General features: G+C 38.7%; 1 protein-coding gene and 1 long non-coding RNA gene across 2 annotated transcripts in view; both read left to right on the top strand.

Annotated features, from left to right (window-relative positions):
* The window catches only part of Mib1 (E3 ubiquitin-protein ligase mind bomb 1), a 506,537-nt gene that overhangs the window by 425,890 nt on the left and 66,189 nt on the right, over positions 1–14,458 (top strand). The gene's annotated exons all lie outside the window — the stretch shown is intronic.
* On the top strand, positions 862–1,933 carry LOC143184704 (uncharacterized). The gene is made up of 2 exons (XR_013002804.1): positions 862–927; positions 1,049–1,933. It is a non-coding gene; the product is annotated as an uncharacterized LOC143184704 (long non-coding RNA).

Here is a 14,458-nt window from a genome sequence, read left to right as displayed (position 1 = left end):
CATTGAGGTCCAATTCTTGAGCACTAATAGGGACACAGAGTCTGTCAAATTTTGATTGAAATATACTCTTATCGAATACTTTATGAGATTAGTAGTCGTTAATTGTGGTACAGAAGTGAGATTCCAGTATAACAAATATTTGTTCGAAAATATTTCAGAATTACGTTAATGACACAATTTTTTTATGAGGGAACAAGAATAAGAATTGTGTCACAGGAAGACTGTCAGGGTAAGAACACGTCAGTAGTTAGAGGTTAAGGGAGGGCGAGTCTCAAGGGTCGATAAAATTTAGAGCTCGAGGGGTCTTGGAAATTTGGAAACTTGGGAAGAAAAAAGAAGCTGTATTAAGATTCAGGTAACCTCAACATGCGATTTGGGGCTTGAAAGCAAGCTAGTTCGAGATGGCAGCGAGATATGCGTCTAACGAAGGCAGCCATTAGTGTATCGTGCATCCTAGGGGTTATTGGCAGGAAGAGGGGCATTAAGGGGTAACAATGGACCCTGGCTCAGAATCCCCCACCACCCTCTGTTCTGCTACCCTCAAGGTTCCTCCCGAGACAAGCTCCAAAGGCTGTTCCAAGCGGAAATTTAAATAGAACTTGAAATACATTCTAAGCGTCAAATATCGGTCAGAATTATGATGGTTTTGTGAAAGAAACAGCGTCCGAATCTCCCCTATTCTTTTACGAACTTCAATTTTCGAATGAACAACTCTGTGAAAAGAGTCTCCGAGTGGCGTGCCTGCGTAACTATTCTCGGCTCGCTACGATGCGCGAGTAACACGAGACGAGTGTTTAAATATATCTCGCGGGCGAGTCTGTGCTTGATTTGCATGCACGCTGTTGTCGAGAGCCGATAGGATTACGATCTTACAGAGCTGTGCGATTTTTGATGGAAGATAAAGGTCCTGGATGACGAGCAAATATGGTGAGGAAACATCGTACCTTGTTCATCGAAGATTCACTTTAGTCGAACACTCACTAAATCCTCATGGTTCACTGGCGATTCTCTGTTCGATCACTACCGAGCACTCACTGTCTCTCTTCAGGATTTACTGTGAATACGACTCGACACCGTCAGCTGTTTCCGCGTATTTATAAGAAAATTATGCAACTCCACTGGTTCCTGCTTCTTCACCTTCGAGACTTCCGACCGGAAGTCCCTCTTCTTCCGAAGGACACTGGGAATATTTGCCTGCCTTCGAACGGTTTTACAAGATGGACGAACTTGGATACACGAAGTCTTGGACGATCAGGGTTCCCAGTTTCCTTGGACGCTTCTGCAGTACTCTGCCTACGTTCCTCCGTTTGATGATATTTTCGTGCACGACGACCGCGCGTGTCTGCGTGAGCGAAGAGAAGCCACGCGGGAGAGGGAATGAGTTAGAGAGAATATCCATCGGCCTATATCCGGAGCGACTCTCGCGTGGTTACCTCGTGGATCACGCGGTTTTAGGTGTCGATAACCATCGCTGTCTTCCAGCTGACACTCGTACTTCTTTAGTTGAGAATTCTTTGAATGACGGTCTCCCCTTGAACGAGTATCGCGATTGTCGAGGACACGTTGAGCCCTTAGAAGATTTACTTCATTGTGGAAGTTTCATTAGAAAAGTGAGAGAAGAGTCTTGCATCCATGGTAAATGGGAAGAGAATAATTGACACTGTAGCAAAAGAAGCTCCTCTTAGATCTGTCCATTTCGGATCTTTTCGAAGGAAATATTGACAGAGGAACGAGAAATAAATAAATGATTCTGTAGCAAGAAGAGACATTTAGGCCTATGTACCATTTTGGACGTTTTCGACAGAAATATCGACACAGAAAAGAAAAATAATTAACGAAAAGAATTATTTAAATCCTGCTAACTTGGACATTTTCAAGAGAAATGTCTGTAAAAGATGAATAAATCAATAAACTAACAAATTTCATGCATCTCGATCTCGAATTTTCAATTCTCCGTATCCATTCAGATCATTTCACTCTCGCCTACTTGTTTTTCTCTGCAACTGAAGAATGTCACTCAAATCGACTATAAAATGTCTAATCAATCTCTCAACGAATCCTCTAAGTACAAATCCTACTGGGTTCCCCGATATCGGCTACTTTTAGTTGACTCTCCGAAAATCGTGCTCAATATAGCCCACGAGCGACCAAAAGTGTCGCGGTTAGGAACCACGCGAAAATAAGCGACTTAATATTAGACGTACTCTCAGGACGCTGTGCTAATTCTAACGATCGTCCGTCACCTTCAACTTTGAGCCTGTGAAATCCCATCTGACGGTCTCCCTCAGCACACAGCATTTCGGGAACGAGGAATCCTTGTCCACTATTCGACAGGAATGACGATCAATAATTTCGCGGTTCTGTTTCGGTGCGGAGAAAATTTCTCGACGTGAACTTTGGTAAAACGAGTGGAGAAATTAATATCACAGAGAGAGTTTTATTGGTTTTTAAATCGACATGAAGAATTCAAGCCTCCAAGTTTTATTTAAAAAATGAAGAATAAGTAATAAATGAATTTCACGATAATTCCTAGGTGAAAGAAAAAGACTTCAAAGCAACTACCGATAAAGGATTTTGCTTCGAAGGAACTGGAAAATAGTAGAAACACTAAATCCCGAAGGATTCGCTCCACGAACACCTCTCATGCTACGTAATCTCTAGTTTCCCTCAAATCGCCTTGAACAGCAAAATTGGAAGGAGAAGACGACCTAAGACTATCTACTTTAATCTTAAATAACGAAAATTCGCAGAGGCAGCATTCCTACGCTTCCAAGAGCGAAATTCTTCCAACAATATCATGAGAAAATTTTCCCATAGAAATTATTCAGTAGACTTCAAAGAAGAAATATTTAACGAACTCTCTAGGCGTTTGAGATTCTGTACAGCTTCTGGCGGAACTATGAAACTCTAACGAGGCTCCCTGGAAGTAACATGGATTTTCAAACGTAAAAATAATAACTCCTATTCTGGACCAGCGCGAGATCATCTACGAATCGACGAAAGCTCGCGGGAGCTCGTACCTGCCCAAAGAGAGTTCCACTTCCAGCTTCTTCCAGCACGATTTACGTCCCGTGAAACTCTGAGAACTTGTTAGCGATCGAGCCCAAGGTGACCGTCGCGACACGCTTGTGCACACGAGCGTACTCCGCGTCTTTTGACGCCTGAGGGTGGGCTAACGCTTCTTGAACACGCCGCTATTGTCGCAACGACAATGGTCGACGTCGATACTCTTAGAGCAGCCTTCACACTTGATCCACGCTGTCAGCTCCGCTCTAAGACGCCTCCATTCCGTGAGCAAAGCTTCTAGGGGCCAGTAGCTCGCAAGGGTTGCGCCCCTTTAAAGCGCCTCAGCACCCACCCCATGGAAGCGTCCAAAATTACGGGGAAGCTGATTCCTTCCCTTCTTTGGACCCCATTGCCAGAAGGGTAGAGTTCACGTTGCTTGTTTCCTCAAGGATCTTCGACTGACGAGTTTTCGATTTTCGACGAGAAATTTTCGACTGACTTCAGCTTCCCGAGACTTCCGGTTCAGCACTGTGCTTTCGCTTCCTATTTCAGCTTTCAGCTCCTGTCTGGCCACGCGCTACGCCATGACTACTGTGCCACGGTTTAGGCGTCCCTCTGCAGCTGCACTCTGCAGCAGCGTCGCGAAGGTACAGACGTATGTATGGGTATGGGGGAGAGCGGAGTGGGAGAGAGGGGTGGCAGGAGAGAGAGTACCGCTGCGGTCGAGCGGTCCGACCAGAACGTGAACGTACTACTTGGTGGGCGTCCGGGCCCGCACTGTGCAGGCGACGTCGGGCGTCGCGACGCTTCCCCGTCTGAGCACGAGCTGTGCTTGGGGAGGTCGAGGGTGGGGGAAGCGCCGGCGCCCCGACTTTTGCGCCAGCGTACCACGACCCTCCGAGTGGAACGCACCAACCCTGTCCTATCCCCCAAATACCCACCCATTCCACGCACGCACACAGCGCTGCACACGCGTGCACGCACACACACACACACCTCTAATCCCTCTCCCTCGGCTGTGGAATACGGCAGCCACCCCCGCGCAGGGCGAACCACCCCCGAGCGGCCTGCTTGCTAGCCAGCCAGCCTGCTCGCCTAACTGTCTGCCTGCCTCCTACCTGACTGCCTCCCCTCTACGTCCCACGCCTGTCACTATGGAAAATATGAATTTGGGTCAGATACCAGCCACCGTGCCCTAATGAACCTTTAATGTGACCTATTTCTTTTTTCCGCCACTCGACCTTTCCTTCTTTCCTCTGCGCCGCTCGCTCGACACCCGCTACACGCTCGCACGGCCATTCATCCTATGCGTCTTGCTCTTTCGATGCGTGGAGAGACAGTGTGGGCATTTCATGCACGCATGACTCTACTAATGCACACAGTGTAACGATAAAAGGTCGTGGTGGTAGCAGTTTTTGATTGACAAGCTTCTTGGAGGTAGTACTATGTTAGTAATGAGTTTGTTGATTAGAGAGAACTGCTAAGTACTTTTTAAGCGTTATAAAGATGGAAATTGGGATCTTAAAGAGTTTAGTCAGTGTCAGTTATTCAGAATTTTGTCCTGAGACTAGATACTTCATTCTGGTGAAGGTAGTTTCTTTGATTCTGCTCAGATTTCTGTATAGCTTTATTGTGAATGTCTAAAATAGAGTTGAAAGAGTATACAATTTCTATATTTTGACGTTAATTAGTGGTTTGATAAGGTATTGTAAAATTAAAATTGCTAAATGGGACAGTTTTAGTCAGTTAAAACACATTACTGAAGAGGTAAACAATGTATCGACTGAAGTTATAATTAAAATAGTAATAAGTGCTGTGAAAGGAGCTTAAAGTTTGTGAATAGTTGAAGGCGATTATTCAATGGACCTAATGTTCCACACATAGTCAGAAAAGAAAGCTATTTCTACTAATACGTAATTTCGTCTACGAACTTCGTAGTTGAAGTTTGCGTTTTTATATATTTTTACAAAATTTACAGAAATAAGTAAAGAAGAAATGACTTTGGTCTATCTTGTATTTTGAAAATCGAAAAAAGCTTCTGTTTTTTAAGAATTCTGTCAGTCACTCACCCTCTTTACTCTGCAGCTTCGTCTCGTTACGAGCTCGTTGACATAGTTGCTAGTTCAATATTACTTAAAGTCAACTAATTTCATTAGTAAATACTGCCATCCACATATGTAGTAAGATTCATGCAAACCAGCTTCTAAGTTAATTTCGGAAACGTATCCCTCACTATTAACTCATTAATCGTGTTTAAACATGAAATATTTCAAGCAACCGCTTAAATATGAACCAACTTACAACGTACCATAGGATTTTAGTTAGAATTTCCAATTTTATTCTTTCAACAATCATAGGGTCTTGAGATGGCAATCACTCTACACTACGTTTCCTTCTGCTGTATCTGTGATTAACTACTGTTTAAAAAAAGAATTTCTATTCTTAATAAAAAGGAATTCTGTTAAAAAAACGTTATCCTTAATAAACTAGAATATAACAGACTGCAAAATTACGACCCAGAAATGAGGCTCAAGATTCAAAACTTCGAACATTAGTACCTTGAAAATATAAATATATGACTTACGTTGCATTGCCTTGCAAGTGCAGGGCTTATAATGAAGCTCTATTGGAAACTATTTTCCAAAATTAATTTGACTTGTAATAACACATATTCATGAGTTCCCCTAAATTAGCTTCCATGGCGGAAAAAAATGTTATTTGCAAACGATCAGAGGATTCCTTTCCGTTAAAATGGCCGTTGACCGCCATCGTTGCAGCATGGTGACTTTTGTCACCCCGTCGCTGAGAAAATCGATGCTCCGATGACCATGGATATGAGTCGCGCCCTCGATGTCTTGTTAGATAATCCCTGGGTCGTTACGCTCCTCACCACCCTTTGATACAGCTTCTTTAACTACGGGCAGTCGAACCACGTTTTATGGCATCTCTCGCTTTAATGCTTCCCCTGTGATATTCGGTGCTAATGGCTTCTACTTTCACATCTGTACTTGCTCCTTTTTTTCGATGCACTGTTTGTGGGAAAATTCAAATTCATGACGAAAATTAAAATTAAAATGTAGTAGGTATTGTAGTAAATATAACCGAAGTGATCAAATTTACAGCATTAAAGGTTTCTTGTTAACTCAGTCAAGGGATTATAAATCGGTAATATGAACCCCTGTCTTCTATTATCAGTTATTGCTTGGGATATTCTATAATTAGAATATTCTCCTCTTAAGGTTTCATAAAAAGAAAAAATTCATGAAAGTGACGAAGTGTTTTTATTCGAAATTCAATGCTCTTTTTTCACTTTCACAAAACATAGAACTCTAAAAATATCATAGTAAAATTCTGTGTCAAAATTTTGAAAATTGATCGATTTATAATTCTTTTAGATTAAAATTCTTCCGCGAATAGTTACGAAGATTTTGATCGAGGAATCAAATCGAATTTCTGCATCACCTCTTCATATCTGACTAAACAAAAGCAAATACTCAACAATTTGCACCAAAATATTCATATTCAGGTGTATTTTTCTTCGTTTAAGAAACCTCGCCTGTGCAATATTCCCAGAATACGATATTCTAGCACGAAACGTGCGTTACATGAAAACATGTTCGTCGATTTTCCGATTTTCAAGGGTTTTCTCGGCGCGATAATTGTGTTACGAAATACCAAGTCGACATTATCGATGCTGATGCCGTGGCCCGATTACAATCGCACTTTCAACGCGTTCTCGGCCCCTGGCTTGTATCAAATTAAAATCTGATGTAAATTGTATGTAATTACATCGCCGCGCATGTATTACACGGCATAAGCATTCCATGGCACGCCACCTTTTGCTTGGAGTACCTGTTCTGTCAGCTGACAAAATATGCGTCTCTCTCTCTCTCGATTACGGAGATAGGGATCTAATAATTATAATAAGCGAAACAATTTGTTCTTGGATTGTTACTGAAGCGTCCCACGCTTAAGTGCAATCTTGTAGCACAGTTACGTGAAATATGAATTAGTTTCGTGCTGTAGTAAATTTTGATATAGTTCATTATCTTGAGAAGGCAATTTTTATCATATTTTTGGTAACATGATGTGCAAATTAATTAATTAATGAAATTCAATTTCTTCACGGATATTACATTTTCTGACATTTAACTATTCCAATAATCAGAAATATTTGATACATTGAAGGGCAGATTTAATCCAATGATTTTAAATAAAGGTAGAGGGTGATCAAAAAAGTATCACGATCGCCACGTTACCTCTGGTTGTACGTGATTTCTTCAAGGAAACCAGCAGTGAAAACTTCGATCGTTGCCCCGTGGCGCTCATAACTCAAATTATACGTATTTCGAATTCTCCTTGTACGTGGAGCTTCAAGTACGTATCTGAAGTACATAGCCTGCAGATATTGAAACACAGAACTCCCATAACTTTTCATTATACCGTCGCGTTATCTTCTCATTATCTTTTATTTCTCACAAAACTCGCCCCGAGGTTTATTCTTCTCAAAATCGTGGACTTTTCAAGGTATTTCCCAGATACTATTTCATTCGTGATTATTTCCATACGGTATATTCTATTTCTCAAATAAATGGCTACTCAGTGAATTCAAAATATTTAAATAAGTACATAATTTAAGTTAAATCTTACTAATCACATCGACGTGTATTTTCCTTCAAAATCGTGAACTTTACAAGATATTGTTCTGATAATATTTCATTCGCAATTTCTTCAACATATATTCTGTTTCTTTTCAAATAAACAAGTACTCTCAATTTTGGTACTGAAGAAGTAAAGTATTTAGGTACCAGACATTTACTATATTAGTTTCGTAAGTTAATTGAATTGCACTTTAATGTATCAATTTGTAAATAGCTTGGAAGTTCATGATATACGAGACATTCTGTCCAATGTTACATTTCATGTTGAAATTACATATTTCCCTTACTTGAAGCACGACTTAGCAATGCTCTGTTGCACTTTCTGGCTAACATGTGCAAACATGTAGACACTTTTTTCCATGCTAAATAATGGTAATGTCACCACGATATTATTTCGGTAAAAATGATTTGTTAACAATAAGTGCACATAACTTAGCCCTGACCACAAACCAACTATTTTTTAACATTGAAGTCTGACTAATTTAGACGCTACTTCATATGGAATTAAATTTGGGTTTAGCATTTTGTGATTATTTTCTACTTTTGTGAAATTTAGTTTTAGTGTCACTACGTGGTAATTTTATTTATTTTGCATAAGAAATTTTTATGGTAATACTAAGTCTAAATCAAATTGTTACATAATTTTCTTGCTGTATGTTCATAACTCCGCAAAGGGAGTACGCTTATAATGAATAAAAAATATCCTCTTAAAGTCTGCTTGTAACACGATTTCTGTTTTCGAAAGCGAAGGTGAAGAAAAAGAAATTATTTAAGAAGTAGAAAACAGAAGTTTATAGTAACAAAGTATTCTACTTACGAATTGTATTTTTTATTAAATAGAATATTGATTTGTCAGAAACTTTTGACAACTCTAACACTGATTTTTTAAGTGGAATTCAATAATATCAAATTTGAGAAACATATAGGCCTTCCCCTATTAAAAGATTTATGAATTTTCAAATTTAAAAATTTTAATATTTGAAAACATTAAACTTTGGAAATATAGAGTGTGAAGTTTTATACATTATTGTGCTCGAAAACTTGTCAGATTTGATATTTGAATATTATAGATCTTGAAACATTGAAGATTTATAAACAACGATTTGAAAATTGAATATTTGATGTTGGAAAATTTCGAGCACTGAATATTGGTGAAATTGAGGGTCTTGAAAACTTAAACTTTTAAAAATTCATACCTTAGGTATTTGAGAATTGAAAAATTTGGTGATTTGAAAGCTTCTAAATTTCCAACTTCTTCAAAAGAGTAACACACACGAATCCTGTTTAGAGTTTCCATAGATAATAAAGTTAATATTGCACGGAGATGCATTAGATGCATTAATAAAAATTAAGAGATTATGAACATTGAGTATTTGAAAGCTGGAAAACTTGAAGATCTGAAAGTTTCTAATACTGCAGTTCCGCTAAAAAGATAACCTCGCACTTGCTGATAGAAACAGAACCCCTGTTTCATCTTCAAACTCAGACAACAATCTCACCTTACACCTCTTCTTTCCCTCTGGCTGTATAAACCGTCCTCATTCGATTTCCTGAATTTTCATTACCTCGTTTTTATCCAGTCTCTCTTCTCTGGCGCTGAGACACTTGTGAACCGCATTAACGAGCCTCGCACGCTTCTCCAGCCTCTATTCGATCTGCTCGACTATGCAAAGGAGGGAAAATAGGAGAAACAGAGAGGATCAAAGCGGAAGGGAAAGGAAGTGGATCACTCGTCCAGGTGGGAAACGATGCCCGTTAACGAGTTCATAAATAATTGATTCGGAAAGTTGCAAACAAAACCTAGCTTGTCGGCTAATGCGCCACTGTCAGCCCCCTCTCGAGCACCCTTCACCCCCTCTCTTCAAAGCGATTTATAAAATCCATTATCCCCGCGATAAATATTAAACCTCTTCTCTTTTCGCTTTCTTCGCGCCAAATTACTGCGTTCGAGAGGTAATGGCCCTGTTATCGATTTGCGACTGTCAAAGAAAATATCGCGAAAAGGGTTGACCTTCGAGTACTCTCACGCGAACTCTTAGATTAATTTTTCACCCCTTTCAATTAGATTAGTTTCTGACTTTCATGGTTCTTGCATTTTAAACGAAAGACTAGGTGTGGATCCTCGTTACTTGAGCCGCAGGGTATCCCTAGTTTCTGTGGTCTATGAAATTCTCAGAATTTATGGGTGATATTTCCTCTCCCATAGTCAATACTTGAGAGCGATCTTGTGTTCTGCTAGGGAGATTTTAATGCAAGATAGTTCTGAAGTTAAGGGTAAAGGAAATCGTAGCGGATTGGATTTTGTGGAGATTTGTGAGCTAAAGTATTTGGCCATCTCATGACTGTATCTGAACCGCGACCATGATTTCACTGACGCTCACATCTATCCGAACCATATTATTCAGTGTTTTCGAGTTAGTAAAATCAGAAAAACTAACCAGAATTATATCATGTTTGGTACCATTCTCATAAGAAAAGGTGACATTTCTTTGAATATCTAATGAAAAACACAGAAATTAGAATTTTCATTACTAGAAGACTTATTGCTGTCTCTGTCCTTAGAAGTGAAGCGTTTCGGATGTGAGGCCCCTCGCTATGCGACATATGACCCACAAACTCGGAGGTTTATGAAGAGAAGAATGCCCTTTGGCCGATTTCAAGAAACGTCCAGTGAGAAAGCAAATATCGCTTGCCAAGAAAACTTAACTTTCACGATATGGATACGTTTCGGGTACAGTTGATAAAATACGGGCTAGTATGAACCATTCCATTCGAAAATAAGGGAACGATATTTTTACCATTTACACTGAACCCGATTTCACAAGACAAGCACGGATCGGGCACTTTCGAAAGAAGTACGACTAAGTGTGAATCGCTCCATTTCAAAGCTAGGAAACCATACCTTTTAACACTGTCACGAACGACACTGTGTCATCACGGTACGGCTATGTGTGAATCATCCTTAATAGAATAAATAAAATCGAAGATTCTTTCCAAAATTGATCTGGTTTTCTTACCCGCAGGGTAGTGTTTAAATACATTTCACTCGAAAGTGGAATTTTATAGATTTCTATTGAGGATACATGTTTAGTGTAAAATAATTTGAGAATTTGGATGCTTTGATATTTGGGAATTCAAAATTAAAAAATTTCAGAAATGATGACTTGTGTCAAAAAATATTGCAAGAATTCAATTTCGGGAGAAGAAAAATTGAAAAATTAAAGTCCTGGTTTTGGGATTCAGTTTACTTCTAGCTACTCTTCGTAAGGATTAATTATTGGGTTCGAACTTGACAATGTGTATTCTGGACAAAACTGGATGTGCTAACAGTACTACTATGCAGGAAAAAATCGAAAGGTACATACATTATATAATATCGATTTTTCAAAAATTTCAGAATCCCTTGACATCCCTAATACGAATACTAAACTTTAAGTAAAATTAGACTTATATTAAGAGTACTACTATGCCAGAAAGAATCTTATTACAGTATATCTTTGTTGGAAACATACTACAGTGGTACTGATCACTCTATAGTCATACATAGTTAGAATTACTAATTTAAACGTGAGCTTTGAGCACACGTTTTGGTTCTACATATATGTATATATTGATATTTTAATTTTAATTTATTAGACGTAGATTGAACCGTGACGAAGTGATATTTTTTTCTTTCATTAATTATAATTGTGAATAATGTCTGTTGAGAAAAAGAGGTATCTAAATTCTGCTTTAATCAAGTTATTGAAGTAGTAACTGGTACCGTCATTTTTTTATTACTTTGTATCTAACACATTTTTTTGTCGCCGCATGGCTAATCAGCAGCAAAGTAAATTTTTGTCATGAAGTAATGGAACTTTTAAAATATCTATCACACATTGTGTTATGTTTTATAATAAGTACAAAACTGGTTTCTTTTACAGATTATGATTCACTCACTTTTTTAGTTTCTTGAAATTACGAAAGACAAGCAATTTCGTGTTGCTTCAGAGCTAACTAGAAAACTTCGGCCTTTAATTTAGACCTTAAGCGAGCGAGTTTCAAGTTAAACTTTTTAAAAAATTCAAGTTTCAATTATTCTTAGAACAGCCAGCCCACAAGGGACCACCATTATATCACAAAAATTTTCAATGTCCAATTTGTAAAATTAATCCAAATTCCGTGAACCTATTTTTAGTTTTCAAATTTATCAAATATTTGAAATCCAAATTTTTTAATTCTGACCACTTAAACATTCACAGTTTCAAAATTCTCAACATGTTCAACCCTTCCAACTTTCAAATGTTCAGGATAGAATTCTTCAATTGCTCAAACCTTTCACCTCTAAACTTTTAAATCTTTAAACATTTAAACCTTTGCAATTTTCAAATTTTAGTTTCCAAATAAAGATTAAGCCTTATGAAAAAATGTAGTCGCTCCACTGTAAGTCTAAAATGTACAAACATTGTTCCACGTCGATTTTCAAAAATTCTAAATCCCTCTTACATCCCCAAATAAAAACACTAGGGAAAAGCCAGTCCTGTTTGCCGAAACAATTTGCCTATAATAAACCCACTTTTTCCAGCAAGTATTAAGGAAAAATTGTCCTCCATTCCTCGTAACGATTTTCCCCAATTTATTTCTGAAATTTGTTTCCAAAATAGAAGCACCGTTAAATCAGAATGACTGTACAGCGTGAAACTAGAATGGTACCTCCTCGTTAAGAACTCCTTCTATCGCAGGAACGAGCGGAAACGCGGGAAAATCCGTTCACCGGAGTTAATCGTCATTCCGTCCTTAATCACGAACAAATCGGCGGACGTGGCCAGTGGCGCGGATATTGTTTGAGGATTTGTCATCGGCGTTCGACGTTTATTGGACTCCCGCGTACATTTATTATATTTTGTAGCGCGCGTGCACGGTCTTGCAGTGGCGAGTAATTATGAGCCCACTATCACTGTCTGCAGCATGTCCATTCATCTCGCTCGCGATGTAAAAGCTCACGGTTCCACGGCATGAAATATACATCGGTCGCACTGACAATTATGCAGCCTGATAAAGCCTTTCTCTTTAACTCAGAGTAAAAAGGTAAGGCAAGTGTGCGCAGGTTTGCCGTCCACAAGAAATGCCTGGAGTAGGAATTCGAATCAGTGAATAGCATTAGTGTAAAGTCTGTATAGAGGAACCGAAACTTGCAATGTGTTACTAGCAATAAACATTTTTGTGACATTTAACCTAAGTCTACTTTCTTTAAAATTAAGTTTTATACAGCATCTTACTGCTTTCTTTTCATTTTATTAACATAATTTTATTAACATATAAATTTTATAATTTTTTCAAGTTATAGGTAGTTTTATATATTTATGTTAAAATGAAAAGGATTTAAAGATATAAATTACGTTAGATAGTATATTAAGAAATGGGTAATCGTATTTGTTTCTCTGCTTTCCTGAAAAATAAGAGAAAAGGACCTCAGATATGTTGGCTCTTAGGCACAAAATTTCTGAATTAGTAATAAGTATACACATAAATTTCTGTCGACCATTATTAACATTCTGATACTCTTCATATCAATAGGATGACTCTTACACGTCCAGATATGTTGGCTCTTAGGCAGAAAATTTCTGAATTAGTAATAAGTATACACATAAATTTCTGTCGACCATTATTAATATTCTGATACTCTTCATATCAATAGGATGACTCTTACACGTCCAGATATGTTGGCTCTTAGGCAGAAAATTTCTGAATTAGTAATAAGTATACACATAAATTTCTGTCGACCATTATTAACATTCTGATACTCTTCATATCAATAGGATGACTCTTACACGTCCGCCAACGATCGAGCGAACCAATCGCAGATCAGTAGAACGTTAAAACGGTAGCTTTCAATTTGCCCAGTCGCGGAAACAATAGTTGCAAAAGAGTACACGGGAAAGTAATTACAGGGGAATTCTGATGCGCTGAAACGGATGTTGAAAGCAATCCATCGAAAATGGATTTCCAATCGGCGAGAAAATTCTTCTCGCGCAAGATTGCGTTTTATTAAATGCCAGAAGCGAAAGACGATAACATCCATTACGCCACAATCGATACCGTTATGAGTCCGATAATTGAAGCCCGCCGTTTCTAAAGTCTGCTAATTGGAGGCCTTTCACTTAAGGGCGTAGAAACGCGCGAACGATTCACGCGGAAGTTTCGTTTCATCCCCTTCTCCGTCCCCGCAGCGAACGAACTTTCGATTTCCCGTGACGCTCTCGAGCGCCGCTTAAAACGACGTCCCGTGCGATTCAATTTGTCGAATGTAGCCGTCGAGCGAGTTTATTCGCGACATTATCAGCCAACAGAAGAGTGTCCGGGAACTATTGGGTTACAGAGTGACCGGGTCGTAACGCGATCCTCTAAAGGGGATATACAGACAGGAACGAATCGTTCGGAAGAACACGAGCCATCTGATTTTTCCGCTGTCCACTTTAGTCGCCTATACGGTTTCCCGGTGTTTATCGTGCTTGAAAGTGGCTATATCAAGTCTGATTTAGCACAGCCTAATAGGAGGACGATATTTTATTTGTCAGCATACCAGTTTTGGTGTCAATTTCCTGATCGTCGAGGTTTTGTTCTGTTTAAAATTAAACAGCCGAAAAAAATAAGCTTGCTTTTTATTCAGTGCAAATTAGTCGTTTGAAAACAGTCTTTTTCTACTTCATTTGTCAATAAGGTAATGTTTCTTTTTGATTTTTTGATGGTAGTAATTATTGAATTATTCAATTGAAATTGTTTAAGATGCGAGTTCTAGGTGATACATTATA

This window comes from Calliopsis andreniformis, chromosome 10 (genome assembly GCF_051401765.1).
Source record: "Calliopsis andreniformis isolate RMS-2024a chromosome 10, iyCalAndr_principal, whole genome shotgun sequence".
Lineage (NCBI taxonomy): Eukaryota > Metazoa > Arthropoda > Insecta > Hymenoptera > Andrenidae > Calliopsis > Calliopsis andreniformis.
This window is presented reverse-complemented; position numbering and strand designations above follow the sequence as displayed.